The following is a 19,277-nucleotide window of genomic DNA, read 5'->3' as shown; positions in this document are numbered from 1 at the left end:
GGCTGACGTAGCCTGTCCTTGCCTTTGCTTCAGTTCCTCTTCCCCCTGCCCCTCTGAGCTTCCCCATCTGTGCCTCAGGCTTCCCATCCTTGGCTTTACTTTCTGGGGGTTTCCCACTGGCCAGGTGAGTTGCCTGTTGCCACTCAGCCCCTTCCTCCGTAAATCTCCATTGCTTTATCTTGTTCCTGTTGTTTGTGTCACTGCTGTTTGGCCTTGCACAGGCTGTAAGCATGTAAGGACAATAATATTTTACATTGGAAGTCCACCTAGACAATGACAGAGCTGGAGATGGGAACAATTCTTTCACAGTTTGTCACCCAGTGCTGTGCATGGGGACCTTCACCCTGCTCTCTGCCAGTCTCCACTGGGACTGCTGCCAGTGTGACTTGGCTGCCCTGAGGAGGTGCATTATGGCAAGGGCTTAAAGGACACAATTACAGATGAGCTTCACAGGACGGTGCCTCATCCAGACCATGGGATTGACAGTGCTCATTCACTAAGCAGCTATTCAGTAATTTTTCTTCATAATTTTTTAGCAGGGGAGGGAGCAGCTGATCCCTTAATTCCAACATCCTATTTAGATACTGCACTGAAGACAGAGTTATTAATTTCCTCCGAGGGTTTTTTTCTGTCATTCAGCATGACAGTATCCTGAATGCTTTAAAAATATTAATGGGTTTATTTTCATAGTAGAACCATAAGATGGAAGAGCATTGCTTTTGCACTGTAGTTGCAAGCGACAGCAAAGAGTTCAGGATCAAGGTCAAAGTGAATGCAAGGTTTAGACACATAATTTTTTTTTTTCCCAGACTACATTCTGTTTATCACCTTGCTTCTATGTCTGCGTTTTATACAGCCCACTGACTTCCATTTTGGCTGCTGCTGTGCAGTGAATGGTTCTGCCAAGTTCAGAGGTAGTCCTGTGAGCTCTGCACTGGTAAAGTCCAAAAAGCTGTTTGGTTTAAAGGGGCGCACTTAGTCCCACAACAGGCAGATGTCCCCAGGTCAGTATTTGTCTGCTCTACTTTCTCCTACTGGAGTCTTCAGTCTCAGTACCCCCTTTTGCGACAGGCAAGACAGAAGCACTGCAAGGAGCTTTAATTCATGCTCAGTGCCTCCCAGCCAGCTGAGGCAGAAATCCTATGGAGAGACTATGGTAGGTACCCATGAAAATAGGGATCTTTTGCTCTGCCCAAGAAAATCCCAATTCAGTCCATTTTTTATGACACTATTCAGGCTTCTCTATAGCTATGACCCATTGCTCTTTGTGCAAATACATTGTTTAGCTGCTCCTTTTCTCCCTGTGGGTTCTTGTCCTACCCTTCTGACCAGCCAGTGCTCCCAACTGATGCAACAGCAACATCAAAAAGTGGTAGTCTTGCTACCACGTTTGATTAAAATATTGATATTCAACTCTACAGGTACTTCAGTCTGCTAATATATGGATTAACTGCAATATAAAATGAAAATTCCCTGCTTTTTATGTGGGTTGGTTAGGCACACCACATGACAGAGCTTATCATGGTAATGGTATTTCTGCTGGACTCAGCAAAGATAGTGCCATAAAAATAAAACACATTGAGATTCATAAAAATCTGTCTGCATTCTGCTTCCAGTGAAGCTATTCGGGGCCAAATTTTCAAACATCAGTTTCTGGTTGCACCAACACAGTGAGCCCATGCAAAATACAAATATGCACACTTAGGTTCTTGCACATGCGGGCAGTGCCCATTCTTGCTGAAATGTGACATTCTGAGAACAGATGTTGCAAAATACTTGCACATATTTTGTGGGAGCAACAGTGACATCAATCTTGCTGGAAACATTGCTCCCATTTTTACTTTTCTTTGCTTGGTAGGCCGTTTATCTTGTTTCCTTTGGTGCTGGAAATCTTCCCCATGCTGTTTTCTGCGTCTGGAAAATCTGCCCACCTTCTGCATGCCAATCACACTTCTTTTTCAAACCTCTTCTTCAAATTTCTCCTAATCCCTTTTATGTTGATCTTCTTACTGTCATTTTCTTTCCAACTCAAGTCTGAATCACCTCTTGCAGGGAGTTTTAAGTGTGTGTATGTATTCATAGTCCTTTGTGCAAGCTGTCTAAGTTAGTGCCCCCTTCATTTTGAAGTGAAAAATTAATTTTATATAGTTGTACTAACTTAATCCATGCCTTCATCTCCACAATGCAACGCTCTTTTTTTTTTTTTTTTAACAGTCCAATTTCTGTTTTAAAGGTGAGTTTGTTAAAACATGGAGATTAAACAGTCTGCCAGGGTCAAAGTTAGGTGGTAACAAATCCATGGGAAGAGCACAAGTCTCATGACCAGACTAGCAGTTTCAGCAGTGAGTAATGCATTATTGGCACAGCTTTGCCTTTATCCTCCAGAAAAAATTAAAGTCAGTAAATCAGTTTGGAAGGTATGTTTTATTTTGGCCTGCCAACACTACAAATGTTATTTCTGAAATAGCAATGGTTAATTGCTCAAACTCCTCAGCTGTGCAGACAACATTAAATGTTTTCATGTAAAGAGTGAGGGATGGGAGCTGGAGTGGGGCCTGGATAGGGAGCTCTTGGAGGAGGCAGGGGAAGGTGAGCACAGCCAGGACAAGGATGGCCTGTTGGCAGGCTCCCTAGACTCACTGCCGTGGGCAGGGAGCCATTGGGCAGTTACAGGGGCTGGGGACTGCAGTGCCTCCCTGGCACTGGAGTGCTGACACAGGCAAGGAAAGATGGGCAACACCACAAGTCATTTTGGAGGCAATTGCTTGCTTGGTGTAAGCCTCTTGTTAATCCTGTTCATAGGAGGTGTGACTCCTAAAACTGTTGTGTCCATATGTATTTTTTCCCCTGTATACAATTATTATCATTTAATCTCCCCATGGCCTTTCATTTCTGCAGCTTCAGTTTATGAGCATTTTATTTTTCATTTTCAGTTACTTTTCCCAACATAACATGAAATTGCAGACATTTTCAGGCCTTAATTTGTAAAATTATCTCTCATTATCATAATTTACTGCTCTTAATGATTTTTCTGACAGGTTTTAGTAGCAAGATTCCCTAAGTATTCCTTTTTTTGTCTTGGATGCAGTTAAGTATATTATATGAGACAATATGGATGATATTAAGATCCCAGTAGTGTAACATTCAGGAGAGTTTACAACAGTCAATGTTATCTGTCATCTCAGGATATGCATCACTTGGGGATCCTTTCTATCGAAAGAGTGAGAAGAGATGCTCTTCCAGACAGTATTTGTCATGTTGTCCTAGGATTTCTGGGAGCTCCTGCAGGAACCCAGAGGTGGCTGCCGTCTGCTTGTTTTGATGGTTTGCGTTAGGATCTGGATCAGACTGTGCTGGAGAAGAAACCTCCAACAGTTACCATGGCCCTGGCAAGGCACAGGCTGTGCTCTGTATGCCTTCTCCAGATGCTGGGCATATGGGTCTGTCCTGAGAGCTCCAGGATGGTTTGGCCTAGTTGGTTTGGTTGAGAAGGCAGTTGGAGGAGGGAGTATGGAGAGAGACTTATTGCTCTTGCAGATAACAGTCTTGCTGAGTTTGATTGATGGATGCTGTTTTATCTACCAGACATAAGCTAAAACTTAGGAAATGGAGCAGAAATATGCAGCTTGGGCAAAGCAGTTGTGTATAGCAGGGAGAAGCACAGTGCTGGTTTGGGCAGAGCTTGTGCTCAGCTGCCCCAGTGCACCTCAGGCTCCCTGGTGAGCATAACTGGGTGTGAAGCACCACACCTACACGTACCAGCCATGCATGGCCCAGAGATAGGGTGCCATTCATGCTCTGGCCATGTGTACTGAGGAATGAGATTTCTTCCATCCTGTTTCCCCAGTCCTTTCCTTTTGCTATCCTATTGATGGATCACAGGCCCTCCATCTGGTCCTGAAAGCAATTATTTCCCAACTGTGCCTCCAAACTGATGCTCAGGAGCTCTGGGCTCTGCTTCCTCTGGGTTTAGCAGGCTGGCTCCATGGCACGGGGCATCACCCTCATCCCTGGCCATCTCAGTTCCCTCTGCCTGCCTTGGACTTGCTCCACACGCCCCATATGCTCCCAGCCACTTACTGGGCAGCAATGCAGAGTAGAGAGAAACATCCCTGCCTCAATGACAAATGTGAAAGGCTCTAAAATGGAAATGGTTCCAGTGGTACAGATTGCCTCTAGCTAGGGTAGCTTATCCTATGCAGAAAACTGGCTGCAAATGGAGCACCTTTTTGCTAATATCGACTGCATTTTCACTTTGCTGTAATTGTAAAGCTCTGGAGTGTGAACAAGGCTGTAGCCTATACACTTTTTAACAACAAGTGCTCCTGTGCCCCATTGCTGTTTGTCACTGTCTGGAACCCTGATAACCTGGTCTTCATTAAGTCCTTTGGGTGCTAACATTTAGCTAATAAAATTAGGAGAGGACAGAATTTTTTAAAACGAGCAGAATTTGACACATTTAGTTTCTGAGAAGGTCGTGAAGATGGTCTAATATTGCTTGTACAAGGTATGTGTCAAGTGTGTTTCAATTTGAGAGAACAGTTGGACATTTTTCTTCCTCTTAGAGGTGTTAATAGACTCAAAGGTGGAAGAGGAGGCAAGGGCAGAGTGGAAAAAGACCTGACAAGCTTGAGTGATGGCAAACACAGCAGATTACACTAAAGACAATCTCTTCTCTGCCACTCATTTTTTCTTACTCAGCACAGACTGCATCTGGCTCTTCGTTATGGAGGAGCTGAAATGAGCCCTTGTGAGTGATCAATGCACATGCTGGGAGAAATCTTACAAACACAGGAAAAGCAACTGATAATACTCTGTCTGGAAAGAGATTGCTAGTGGTGTTTGAGATTTCCCCAAATTCAGTCTCTGGTGAGGAGACAGATGAACAGTGTGTCTGTAAAGAAAATTTAAAGGTTTCCATTAAAATAAAAACACAGACCTGAAAAATGTATGTGTGTTGAGGTGAGTAATGTGTATCTGATGCAGCAAATGTTTAATGTTTTTTCCTACCTTCTAGAGTAAATTTATGTTCAAATCCTTGTTTTGTACAAGCAGTGGGTGAAATAATGCATTTTGCTATTTGATGTAAATGCTCACCTTCATTTGCTTCACAATGGATGTGCCTGCACCAACCTCCCCACTTAGTATTGACTGGCACTCCAGTTGGCTTTAGAGCAGAAAAGCTTTCTGCCAAGGAACTGGGGATAGTGGGACGGTCTTTGGATTTTAGAAATGGTCTTTTTGGGTTTAGGTCAAAGACTTCTAACCAAACAGCGTCAGAAAGCTGCCCCTGCAGTAGTTGCTTCAAGTGATAGGGAGCAAGACACACGAGGCATCAGGTGCATCCCATCTGTGCAGGAGAAGAAGAAATTTGCCCAGTGGCTGTCAGGTCAGTGTGCTTTGGCATGCACAGAAGTGTAAAAATTTTTTCTTCTCAGAAGTTCCATATTTTGTGCCTCATTTGATATGCTCCAGACCAAATTTAACAGTTTCCTCGGTAATGGTGTTTTGTACTGTGAATACTAGTAAATCAAATATCCATAATGGGGAACCAGATGTAATTTACAATCAATTTGCCATTTTATGAAAGGGCAATGAAATACTGGTATCCCATCTGAAAATTGTTTATTGAATATAATGAAGAAGAAACCAGTGGGGACATATGGTAATTAAATAGGGGCTACAAAAATTGCTCTAAATTCTGTAAGAGAGAGAATGATACAAACTTCTTTGTTGAACTTTCAAACTGCCCTGTAGAGTTTAACAGACAATAGAGTTCCCTTCCAGAGTTCAGAGTTTCTTTAGGTTATTTTCTATCTCCTATACAGTGTCATTTTTTAGTGATTTGATTATTTCTTTTCTTTTTTTTCCCTTTTCCTTTTAAAAGAGAATTATCTACTAGTATAGCAGTATGCAAGCAAGTGGGTTAAGGAGGTATGATATTAAGTGGCTTCTCTTTTTTACTTGCACTGGAAAAATCTTGAGGTTCTTAGAGCCATGCTCAGCCTAAGTGGAAGTGGGTGCAAATAGTGAGTTTGGTGTAAACTTCTTGGGTCTAGTAACACAAGTCAGTAATTTTGCCTGTCCAAGTTAGTGTTTGAACTCTTATGGTTTTTGGTTTTGTTTTTTTTTTTACTAGTGTATTTCTAGTTTCTCATTTTCACATCAATGCGGAGTGAGTGTATGGCATCAGGTGCCCACTATTCAATTCAGGACAGGATTGCAAACCTGTGTATCCAATATCAAAAGCCAGAGCCCTAGCCAGTAGAATAACATATACATTTCCTGCTAGGGTAAAACTCCTGGTGAGATACCTGGGATCAGATTAGAAACACCTCAACAACATGAGACAAGTATCTTGGTGATATTGTGTCAAATTTGTTTAGAGTGTTCTGAGGGTAACTGAATATCAGCTTTAGTCCCTATAGAGATTTGTTATTGTATTCCAGATTGGCTGACTGGCATGCCTTGTTGAATCTCCCATAGTCCAACCCTTGTATTTTTGATCTTTTCTTGTTCCGTTTCTGAGTTTCATGCTCCAAATCCATGGATGTCAGATATTTACATCCTTCTTCATTAGCAGATGCAAGATGACTGCATTTGCCATTCTCTTGGGTGACTTCTGGGCTTGGACTTCTGTAGGCTTGCTACCAGGAGTTCAGGCTGGTCTCTTCCAAGAGTTACCTTTTCTTTAGTTGAATTCTGAAGGAAAATCCCCTTTCTGAGGAGTCTGTCAGGAACCTCCCTTTTGGATGTCAGCTATGTTGATACAAAAGAACTCAATTATCCAAGGCCAAACTAGGGACATAGTAAAGTTTCAATCCAAAGCCATTGTTGAGGAACAACAGGAAAACAGTTTTTTTAGGTATTGTTTGCAGCAGCATCATTTGGATAGATCCTGGGTTTGCTCAGGTGAAGAGTACTTTTAAAGTAGCACTAGCTGGAAAACCAAGCCGGTTGTCCTCTGCCACACAGCACTGTATGGAAAAAGCAGGTGTCTGTAGTCAAAACACATACCCTGTTGTCAACTGTTATGAAAGCCAAAAATAATAATGGACAATGCTGAGCCACAGCAGTGCCAGAAACTGGATGTGTCTCAAAATGTGAACATTGTGCTGTTTTGGAGGATGTATTCTACGGGACAGAAATTGGATATTCCCTTCATCTAAGGGCAGATTTTTTTTTAAAATTTTTTTTTTTTTAAACATTCAAGGACTACAAGAGGCTCTGAGGAACAGAGGAGAATTCCCACTGTTCCCGGGAACCAGACTCTTTTTAAGTAGCAGGCACTTGAAAAGAAGCCTTGGGAACTGAAAGAGCCTGGTTTGTGGGTGTTTCTTTGCTATCCTTCACACATTGAAGGGTCAGGGTCACATATCAATGCAAGCTGTTTCTGCCTATTTCAGTTGCATCTTATTTGGGGATTGAGAGGCTTTATTGCCAGTTTTAAGGAGCACCAGCAACCAGGCACACTGTGCCCCTTGATCTGTCATTTGTCATGTCCCCAGTTTGCCCTGGCTTTTGCAGATGTGTGAATCCAAGGGTGAAATAGACTGGCAGTGGCTTATTTCACAGCTTCCACTTTTCTTCTCTTGATACACAGCTCCATACACTGCTCCCTTGGGCTGTGGTCCACCCTGATCCTCTTTATCCTGGGAAGCTCAGGTCTTTCTCTCCATACCACCTCTGACTGTGTTGTGGGAAGTTTGAGACACCAAAACCAGGCACTGTTATTAACTCCAATCATTGTTCATTAAAAGAAAAAGGCACACAGAAGTGCACACAAAGAGAGACCTTCATCTCCATCCTCTGCCCATCCCTAGGGGGTTGTTCATCAATCAAACACTGGACCCCTGGCAAGACATCAAGGGTGATAAATTTGAACTTCCACTCAGCAAAGTGAATCTACACCCCATACTTTCTATGTTTCCCAGGAGAGTAAGCTTCTTGCATGTTGCGGCATCAGTCACTGCCCCTGTCCATACGTTCATTCTGCATTATGCAAAGTAATGGCAAGGGGACTCTTGCTCAGCTGAGATAAAGAAGTGCTTTCATGTGGCCTGGTTTGACGTGAATCAATCTCTCACTGTGCAGCATCTGCACAGTGATTTGCGATGCTGCCAGCCCTTGCTTGTTGTGCTGAGCTAGAGAGAGACATAAGGCTTTACAAATGGCCTCTGCCTATTTCAGTGGTATATTTTTTGAACTTATGCATTGGTAGTGCCATGCTTGGCACCAGCTGGCAGAACTTGCCCTTTCTGGGGGCAAGAGGCACTGATGATGGCTGGTCACTTTGAACAGATGAGCTGTGCTTAAAGACTTGTTCTCCTCAGCATTGTATAAAACCCCTGCACTTCTCATCCTCCTCCAATAGGCATGTCCTATTGGCAAATCTGGAGGGCTGGAAACCAGTGCAAATCACGAAGGCTGGGCTTTAAAGGATGAGAGGGAAGAAGGACTATTAGTTCCAGAGCTGGAAAAATGTTGGTTATCCTGCCAAGGCTGTCAGGATCTGCAAATACCAGTGACCAAGGCCAAGAGACGCATATGTGAGGCTTTGTTGCATTCACAGTAACCCAGCAGCATGCAGGAATTGGGCACTAGGCACTTTTTGGCTGCCTGGGTTCTCATGGGGGTGACTATCTATGGTTTCTCTCCATGTTACTTAGCAGCACAATAGCTTTGCTAATCTTCATGGGTCCAGTGCCAGCATGGAGGCACTTCTCTGCTTTCCCCCATGCAGCACTGATGGAGAGCTTAGGTGGCCATGCATCTTGCTAGGCTGTGTGGACATACTCATGGGTGGTTTGCCACTGCTACCTTTAAGAAGGGTAATGGAGGCTATCTGTGAAAATTTGCTTCATCACCAGCAAAGAAGAGGGTGAAGCTGATGATAGGTGCATGTGTAATGGCCTTCATGCAATGGCTAAATCTAGTGATAGTGATATTTACTGCTATTCGACCCTTCATCTGCAGGTAGTGTGGGCTGTGCATGGCTCTACCCTGCATCCTCTCAACGGTGGCTCCTTCAAGGGCCCTGAGGGCACCACGTCTGTGACTGCCCCTGCCCAGCCTCCCCGAGCTCCCCCCACCCTGCTGCAGTGACTGTAGTCCCAGGAAGAGGTGACAGGCATGACATGTCCTTTGGCCAAGAAGGGGTCAGCTGGAGATGCTGTGCCTGGGGTGGTCCAGGCTATTGTGTGGCACTGCCTGCAAATGGTGAGAGGAGAAGGGAGAGGAGCGGCAGCACTGGGAAGGCACATGCTGATAGCAGGCAAGTGGCATCCCAGCAGTGGCTGGGGACTTTTCCCAGTGCTGAGGTGAAGTGAAGGAGAGGAGCAGTATGCAAGCAGCAGTGCTGTCCAGGGGCTGTGCAGCTTCCCCATGGCTCAGGGCTTCCTCACTGCTGAATTGTGTGCACTGGCGGGCTCTGCAAAGGCTGACGGGCGTGTGCAGCCATTTCCCTGCTGGGCGGTTGGCGATGAGTGGTCCCACGTGGTTTAGATTTAGTGAGAATCCCCTTTTTGTGTTCGGAAGGCCTTGTTTTCTGTCCCCAAGTGCCTCGCGAAATGAATTGTTGTTTTCTGGCCAGCCTGACTAGGAAACACGATTCATGAAGTTGCTGGGAACTGGCAGAAACATCCTGGTTTTCAGAGTGTAAATTATGAAAATGCATTCTTATTCTCATGGATTTTCCTTGAGAAAAAGCCAGCAGTGGGAGTGTGTTCAAGTGGTAAAATACAATTCATGACAACAATCCCACTGAGAGGAGTATTTTTTTTCAGTTTGGTTGCTTCTAATTGTGGTAAGGAGCAAACACATTCCTCTCTAATTTCCATTGGCAAAGTCTCCAGGACTCTGCAAGTGCCATTGCGTGTGCTGTGGTTGGTTTTGCATTTCCTCCTCTCTTCTTCCCTCCTCCACCCCCTCCTTCATCTTACTGGTATTATGGCCAATTCCTCTGCAAATACCTCTTTCACAGGCAATGTAAGCATTCTCCTTCTTGTTTTTCTTCCTTCAAAACTCAGCTCTATCTCTTTTGGCCAGCTGCAGCCTTCTTAGAGCATCTTCTACCTGACAAAAGAAGATACCTTTGATAGTCAGCCATGACTGTAAAGTTGAAACACATGCTTGGTTCAGATACTGATGAACTTTAATTTATCTCAATTCATTAGCAATTTTTAAACCCACAGTTAGTGGAAGACAGTCTGTAAAATAATTGGAAGTAAATGCTGAAGGAGAAATACTAGGGGAAGGAAAAAAGGGAAGCGGCTTACAGCAGGAGTCTAAGCCAGTCTTTCATCTTTAGGCCAGTTTGGTTTTGAACCCTGATGGGAAAGGTCATGAATTTTAAAATGTGTCTCACAGCAGACAGCTCTAATCATAAAGCTAACACTATCTGCAGTGCATGTCTGACCATGTGAGACTCATGGCTGACTGAAGAGGGAGACTGACTTCCAAGAGCAGGATGCTGCTTGGAGCAGGAGAGCGTGGGATAAGCAGAACCGATGCTATATCTGTCAGTGCTGGCATGAAGTACCCGGCTTTCAGGGGGAACCACGCTGTTCCCAGCAGGGTCTCAGCGGGGCTCACTGCAGCAGAAGTACTAGATAGTGCATTCTTTGTCTCTGACAGCTAGTCCAGGATCCACAGTTTCCCCTTCCTGCCTGTTGTTTAGGAAGTATAAAATTTTACTGCTTTAGCTCGTAACCCTCATTCTTGGCTTTAACACAATTTCCAAGCTATTGTGCTCCAAAGCCTGCAGAAGCTGGAGTGCTTGCTGTGGCTACTCTTGGGAATTGCCTTTTTGCCATTTGCCAGGCTGTGCTTGAAATCAAGGGAGGTTAATGTTTTGGCAGCACCGCACAATGACTCTGAAAAAGGAGTTGTGGTTGGTGCCTATCTTGATCTCAATTGTTTTCTTAATTGGGTGCTGCTGAGGCTCAGACAGTTATTTGCAGGATGTGAGAAAGCCCTTGGTTCTCTCTCTTAATTCATGTGCATTTTCCAGAATTCTTCCACTGTACATCTATCACATCATGGGCTCTGCTCTTCCTAGCACATATGGAAGCATGGTCCGCTGGTGTTAATCACCACGTGGTGTCTAGACATGCTGAAAACACTTAAGCAACTGTGACATCTGTTTGGTTGGCCGATGTTGTTGGGAAATTTGACCTTATTTATGAACAGTTTTCAAAACCAGGTTTCAGCCATGACGTGATAATAAATGTGAAGCATCTTCACACACTGTGACCACATCTTTGTGGCCAACATCCTCCCTGAGGAGAGGTCGGCTCACTCTGAAAGGTTAGAACTTGGGGCATATGGATTCAATTTTTAGGTCTGGCACACACTTCACATCTGACCTTTGCTAAGTTGTATGATCTCTTTGTGTCTGGAATATGGCAATGGTAATACCTGGGATCAGACTGATTATTTGACTCTTCAGATTGTGGCAGCTAGTTTGATTGTTACCTAAAAAGTCCCCATGATCTAAACACATATCAATGGCCTATTATATGGAGTTAGTGTAGTGTGAACAAGAGCAGAAGCCAAGATGGAATTTCTCTTAATTCTGCAGCAGCAAACTCCAAATCAGGGGTTACTTTTGGTGTGTCATATTGCAATTGGTAGGTTTTTGCAGTGCATGATGTGAAGCAGAATTTTTAAGAGCATCTAGTTTTTGGCTGCTATGTGTTTACATAGCTTCTGAAAATGGAATTTAGGGCTCTGACAGAGGATCTTTGGTAGATTTAACTGTTTGGAACATGATCTCTTCTCGCACCTCTGCCAAAAGCTGCTGCCTCATTAGAGAGGCGCAGAGCAAGAGAGCACAGTGACAGTGTCCCACTGTGGACCTGGTGGGGACAGTGCCATGCTCTTCCTGTTCACACAACCCCCAGTAGTTTGGTGTCAGTGTGGAGAAAAACTAGAGATTTGCTCAGGTGCTGTCCCTAAGCTGCTTCTGCTCCATGTCTGACAAGTGTTTAGTGGTGTGAGAGTGCTGGTGCTGTGTTCGTGGACAGGTGAGCTCTCCCACAGCTCACTGTGAAAGGGCTGGGCATCAGGGGCCGAGGAATCACCAGAGAGGATTTGGGAAGCCCCGGTGGTGTTCTGGTGTAACACAAGGAAAAAGTCAGTTCTAGTCAGGCTCTAAGTGGAGCTAACCCTGATGCTCACAAACAAGACTAAGTTTACCTCTCCATTTCCATTTGTTGAACTGCTAGTGAGTTTCCAAGAAGCTCTCAGCTGTGAAGCAGCTACCACAGGCATAAGCAGCTCTGCTTGAGTGGCATCCGACTTTTGTGATTTCTGTGACTGTATTTTTTACGGCAATGTCTCCAGAAATACAAAAGTATAACAAATTATTTATTTGCCAAGCATTTTCTGTTGTGTTTCAGCCTCTCCTCTCCCCCTTCCCCGGCTTATCACTGGTGGAAGCGGGTGTAAAGTCCTTTGAACGAGGACATCAAAGGACAACTGCATCTCTGTTCTTAACCCTGGCTTATAAAGAGATTGTGATAAAGGCCAACAATACATGTCAGTGTTGCCCAGTTATTGTTCTGGTCTTTGTAGTTTTATTAGGAAATAATTTTTTACCCTGTGTGGCTCCTGGTGAGTTTTGTTTTCTGTGCTGCTGGATTTGATCTGCCCAGTGAAAGACCTGCCACAGAACTGAGAGTTTCACCAGCTGTGAGTTAAGAGGGAGACATGACTGAAAAAGTTCAACCTCTGCTTCCTAGCAGCCAATTTACCATCTGTCTCACTCTCCCTCATGCCCCTTTTATAGCAAAAATGCAAACAATTTGTTTGACCTCTGCTGAATCTGTAGGACTCTGGGCTTTTAAAGTGATGCTCTAGCAAATAAAAACCAAACGTGACAGCAGCAACAATCCTGAATTCAAAACCAATAAACCTACGTAGCAGAAAGGTCTGTTGCCAGAGATTGTAAGAAGCTATCAAAGGCTTTCCATTAATTCATCCCTCCTTTTCTTCTCCCTTTGCTCCACCTCTGGGAAAAACTACAGGTAACATCAAATTCTATCTGCCACAGCACGTGGCTGACAATTTGCCCCTCCTCCAGCATAACAGAGAGAGTGAAGCCTTCAAATGTAATGCTCAGAGGCAGGATGCTGTGGATAGGTAAACGCCAGCACCTCTCCACTTCCATGTCCTGGCAGCATGGCCCCTCTCTAACTGTGCACTAGCTGTGGTGCTCCTGAGGCACCACTGTGAGCTAGTCCACTAGAACAAGGTGGTCCTCAGTGAAGCCAGCAAGCTCCACACACAGAGGTCTCTGATGGGGGCTAGAGCTGATGGGAGGAGCTGGGGCAGAGAGGAGTGGGATCTTTCTCTTGGTGGTGGTGAATCCTGGCCTGGCTCAGCTGCATGTGGAAACACAGACGGGTGCTGTGTTACAGCATTATTGCACAAGTGGTACAATTGCCGGCACCAGTAATGGATCTGTCTGTCTCCCAAAGAGACTTTTTCCCAGAAGCATTTCTGATGCTGGTATAATTTGGCATGGGTCTAACCAATGTGTCACTTTTCTAGTAGACTGGGAAATGTTCTTGAAAACTGGTCTGTGTTTCAGGGTTTTGTCTTGGTCATACTGACGCCAGTGGAAGTCCAAGCTGCTAAATGACTCACTCTTACCATCCCTCATCCTCACATAGGTACTTGTACCCTCAATTCACATTATTGAGCAACTGCTAGAATAAAGAAAAGCCATACTTCAGTTTACAGGCTTCAGACAAAACCTATGATGTCCCCATTCCAGCCTGCTGAAGCAGCCTTTATTTTGCTAGCAAATCTCTGTAGAAAGAGATGAGAACTGGTAAGAAAATCACCTTAGTGCTCATGTGTTTTGCTGAGGTTGGAGGAAGGCAGTGTGCAAGATTGCATAAAGCATTTTCTATGTCAGTGTATCTTAAGTAGCTTGGAATAAGAAAAGAAAGCATTTTCTTGGGTTTACTGAAACCACAAATATGTTATATCATTGGGGATCATCCTGGACAAATAGTGGGGTGCCAAGGGCCTGGGGGAGGAAGGGGGAAGAAAAGGATTTAGTGTGGAAAATGAAGCTCACATCTGAAGATGGACTTAACCTGATAAGAAGTCTGAAACACGAGCTGAGATGCTAATCTCCTCAAGATAATTTTGAATTTTCCTTTTTGGGATGTGGGAGTGACTTCATACCTGCCTTGAGAACTTGGAAAAACCCTTTCTAAAAACACCTTAAGGGGGCTTTCCATTGTCAAAGAAGTAGCTTGATTATTGCAACCTGATATTTTTTCCCATAATGTACTTTGACTTAACAATTTTCAGATGAAGTACTATCAGTAAAGAATAGGGAAGAAATGAAATAGAACAAAATCACATCAAGCAGTGCTAGAAGCAAGGAGGAAAACACATTTTTTGCTATAGCAGAAGCAGGAGCAAGGCAGCTCTGTTGCAGAAGAGCTGCCTGAAATGCAGGATATTTAAGGAGGAAGTTCTTTCACCCTGAGTAGGTGAGGGCACAACAGTAGGCTCATACATGAAGATACAGGGAGTGGGGGTGAAGCAACCCAAAATCTCAAATATCATGGGGCACTGACTTTGAAATGGCAGGGAAGGTCATGGCAATTGAAGGCTCCTGAGATCGACAGAGGGGCAGTGGTGTTGCCTGGCATTGTGGTCACTGCCCTTAACGGATGCTTGTACAAGGATGTATACCCAGGGAAGCTGATGATGTCAGAAGCAGTTACAGATGAATGGTCCAGTGCTGTGATAAATCCAGGCCCTTAGCTTTTTCACAAATAGGATAGCCTGGATGGGGAGGAAGGAGCTAAGACCCCATGAGGCACCACTGGGGAGAGACTCTGAGTCATCTCTGTGAAGCTGCTTAGATGCAGAGAGTGCAGTGTGCTTTGTAGGGGAAAGGAGGGGGTGTGACAAGGGCAATGGACTGGACAAGCTGGATGTCTGTGGCTAGCACAAGTCTTTCCCATGAGAACTTTCTCCTGTGTTTTATAAACAAAGATAAAGTTTGGATGTTATTGAAACAGTGTCTCGAGATTTGGACAGTTCAGGCCTGGCCAATCGGGCCAAGGGGAAGGTTTCTGACTGACCAATCTGGGTGACCTCTGAAAAGTCTATATAAGTTGGAATCAAAATAATAAATCTCTTTTTTCTTGCCACACTGAGAACCCGGGTCCTTTCTCTGCTAGCGGCTCAACAGCAACAGATGTCGAGTTAATGTGTATTTTTATCTTTTTTGATCCTATGTTCTCTACTGGGAGCATGATGCAAAATCAGACTCAGTGGTTCACACCAGGCAGTATGAGCTCTGGAAGGGTCCTACTATCCTGCCCCACTTCTTGCTGTGCCAGTGCCAAGGTCCAAGCAGATACAGAAATTTTCAGGATCAGTCTGAACATTATTTTAATGGAGGGTTTTTGTTTCTCTTTCTGAGCTTACACAGCAAGTGTTGCTGTTTCTGGCAATGGATTATTTGGAAAGCACCTGGAGGGATGGGGACCTGGTGTTGCCAGGCAGATAGGCTTGCTTGAACCAACCTGGGTTGCATGGTGGCTGTGTGAGTCAGAGAACAGCACTGACCATGCAGTCCAGCACACACAGTTCCAGCCATTCCCTGGCCTCCAGTGTGATGTCTGTGAGGCTGGAGAGTTATTGGGTTAGTTTTGGCCAGGCTCCAGGCAGACCCCTGGGGTCCCAGGGTGTTAGAGCCTCTGTGTAAATGTTAAGGAAATCCAAAGAGACAATATCCAATCCAAAAAGAAATATCACTATTCTCGTCTTACAATTGGAAGCTGGCACTCAGTGCTGAGATGAGTTCCCCAAGGTGGGGAAGGGGCTGTACAGCACCATCAGAAGTCCCAGGCAACCTCAGTACCACTTACAACCTACATTACTCCCAGTTTTTTGCATATATATATATAGTACAAACTATATGCATTAAAAGGACATATAAGCTATTTACCACAAAGTTTCTCTGAGGTTTCACTCTAACCTGGTAGACCTTGAACAGCTGTCCCATGAGTTTCCATTCTTTACTTTAACCAGGAACAACAAACCCATGGCTTGTATACTCTTCACCATCTGGGATGGAAGTGAGAAGTAGTTCAAAAGGGGACCTTATTTCATATGGAGAGCTGCTTTTTTTTTTCCCCCTTCTTCTTTTTTTGTTTAGTTACTTCATAAAATTTAGTTCCAGTTACCACTTAGCTCTCAGTGGCATTTCCATATCGCAGAGCTGTTGCTTCATTCCAGGTTTTCAACAACTGAAATATATCATGGGATTTTGTTGTAATGCAGGAAATTGCCTTCACATTAACAATCTGCCACTTCTGTAAACAAGAAACCCACTGATGTGACATGTCAGCGCTCAACAGGAGGAGTCATGGCTACCTTAGCAAAGTGATGCATTCCTCAATGGAAAACTGGTGTTAGGCATACCTATGTAATGACACAATTACTTTTGCTTATTTTTAGAGCAGGGGCTAGGAGCCTGCTCAGGATAGTTGGAGGCAGAGGACATGAAGGAGAATCCCTCCAAGCTTGCTCTTTAAGTGCACTTTGCTACCAAAGTTTTCTGAGGTCATGGGGTTACATGTCGGGACTTTTTCCTTCCCTTTAATAGCATATTAATAGCAGTATGTGTATTGTAGATGATAATATATCTTTTTTAGCTAAACCCACTTGTCTCTCGCATAGGCCGCTTGTTCTCTCCTCCTAGCACGTCTGCTTTGACTATGTAATGACAAGCTGCGTGGATATATGGACTGTGGCAATGGGCTGGCAGCCACTTCATTGTCAGCTCCCCTTTGTTCTCCCAGAAAAGAGAAGGCACAATAGGGAAGGCTTCATCCACATGTCAGACATATGAAGGACAAAGGGATGATGGGAACTGACTGAACTACACGATCTAAGTCACGCCAAGAAGCGCACTCCTTCAGCTCAGTTCAGCAGCGGTGTGGTGGCCAGCCATTGAGCCGGTTTGTAGTTAGCCAGCAAGCAATTAGGCTACAGCAAAGCCTCTGTGCTGTCTAAGATCTTGTGAAAGGCCATTTCACGTGGTGGGGTTTAGGGACATATTAATCCTTTGCACCTGAGCCCCATCTTAGGTTGGTGGTGGATGTTTAGCACGGGAGCAAGGCAGGGTTTGTCAGAGAGCTGGGACCTTTCCTCAGGGCAGCTTGGTCCTCTCAGGAGAAAGCAGCAGCTCTCTGGCACACAGAAGTTCTTAATCAGGTCTCAACCAGAGAAGCAGCAGACATCAAAGTGAAATCCAGGTTGAGAGCAGCCGCTTTGAGATTAACTGGAAATGTTAATCAGCTAAAATGTCTGAGAGAAAATGTGGTTGGCACCTGTGGAGCAGAGGGGATGCCAGTAAAGAAAGAGGTGGTAAGGTGGTTGTTTCTTATGGGAAAACCAGGGGGAAGAAGTAATTTATAGCCTGTGGCACAGGTTAGTGGGAGGAGAAAAATTATAACCTTATAAAACTCATCATTTCTGTTGAGTCTGCTCTTGTTAGTATTTGGTATACATATAAGCTCCATTGCAGAGCCCTCATTTGAAAATGTTACGCTTCATCTAGTGCACAGTATTTCCTGAGAGCCTTCACCCTGCCACAGACAAACACGGGTCATCTTTAGGAAATCCCCTTCAGACCTGCTCCCAGGTCCAGCTTACACGGGGTTTTCATGGGAAGTCTCTGTCTAAAATAAGAAGCTAAGATCACCAGAGACAAGGAGGAAAGACAAAAGAAGATGGTAAATGTGTCCATGTTGGATTTTTCAGTAGTCTCATTTTTACTGCTCTATCTCTGCAAACCCTCAGGAAAGATGGATAGTAAACCTATGGAGAACATAACTAAAAATATTTAGCATATTGATTTTCATCAGAAAGTGCCTGTTTGTCAGCTGAAATGTTTTGGATGAAAGAGACAATAGAGTGGTTTGGGTTTTTAAAGGAAGAACAGTGTGATTATGATTTTTAAACTGGAACGACAAGCGTACTTTTGCAATTGGATGTGAGTTGTGTAACAACTACTACTGCAACCCTTCTCAAGTAGGCAAATTTATGTTCTTGTCTGAACCAAACAGAATTCAGAATGTCCTATCACAGAAAATGTTTTGACAATGTGAAAAATCTCACAGGATGGGGAAACTGTTTCTGGATGCTTTCAACAAAAATGAAACCCTAAAGTGGGGGAGTTTTTTACTTGCTTTCTTTTAAAGTACTTGCTATAACTTAAATAAGGAAGAACTTATTTGGAATTTTTCTGGGTTTTGATCTGTACTATCATGTATCTCCTAATGTTGTCAAATAAATGCATTTAGTACCGGTACTAAATTAGATAAATTCTATGTAGTTATATTTCAAATCTGTCTGATGAATTGCCAGTGGTTGCAAGATGAGTGAGTTTTTCTGGGTATTTCTGTCCCAATGTTTTGAGAGAAGACTGAATTTTGTGCACAGAGTTTCACTGAATTGAAGGTAAAAGATTTAGTTCTCTGGAGTTCACAGTTTCTAAGTTTCAAGCAAGATCCCAAGCATTATGTAGAAGCTCCTGATGCTGTGGCCTCCTACAAGTAAACAGTTTAGTTGGGAGAAAATTGAAAGCTTCACTCAGTTGTTAGACCCAGAACCTTTGCTCTTAATTGTCCAGAGCTGTTAATTGTCTTCCTGAAAGACAAGGAAGGTTGTCTAATAAAGTGATGTTTATCATGTATGTAGTGGTAAATGCTGAAGATGCTGCAGTAGGGAGTAAACCCTATATGCCTATTATTGACATGTTATATTTTCTGATCCTTAGCATTCTATTCTCTCTACCCTTTTCACTGGCACACAGTTGAGTACTTCAGTTTTTGGAAATAAAATTCTCCAAGAGCTGTGCTGTTAGGTATAATGCAGCCAAAGAAAAGGGCATAAATATAGTAGCAATCATACTACTATACTGTACCATTGCAGGGAGCTAATATGAAACAAAAATGGAATATGCAGACAGTACATTACTGGAGGTATTGCTTTCTCATGGAAATGTATTTTTAAAATAAACTTACATTTCTGCTGCCATTTGTAGTGGTGTAAGGCTAATGGTCTTACCCTCCTCTGGCACGAGATTTCCTGTAGTTGGTACCAAATCCCTATGAGATGAGATGAGATGCACATGATGTGCCAAAGAGGGGCTCAACCATCTTGGGACTAGTATTTGCATTTGTGGTTCAAAAGTATTGGCTACTTTGTAAAGAAGAGAATGCATTGCTAAA

The sequence above is a fragment of the Lichenostomus cassidix genome, chromosome 2 (assembly GCF_008360975.1).
Source record: "Lichenostomus cassidix isolate B80296 chromosome 2, HeHo_3.0, whole genome shotgun sequence".
Taxonomy (NCBI): Eukaryota; Metazoa; Chordata; class Aves; order Passeriformes; family Meliphagidae; genus Lichenostomus; species Lichenostomus cassidix.
Note: the sequence above shows the minus strand (reverse complement) of the source record.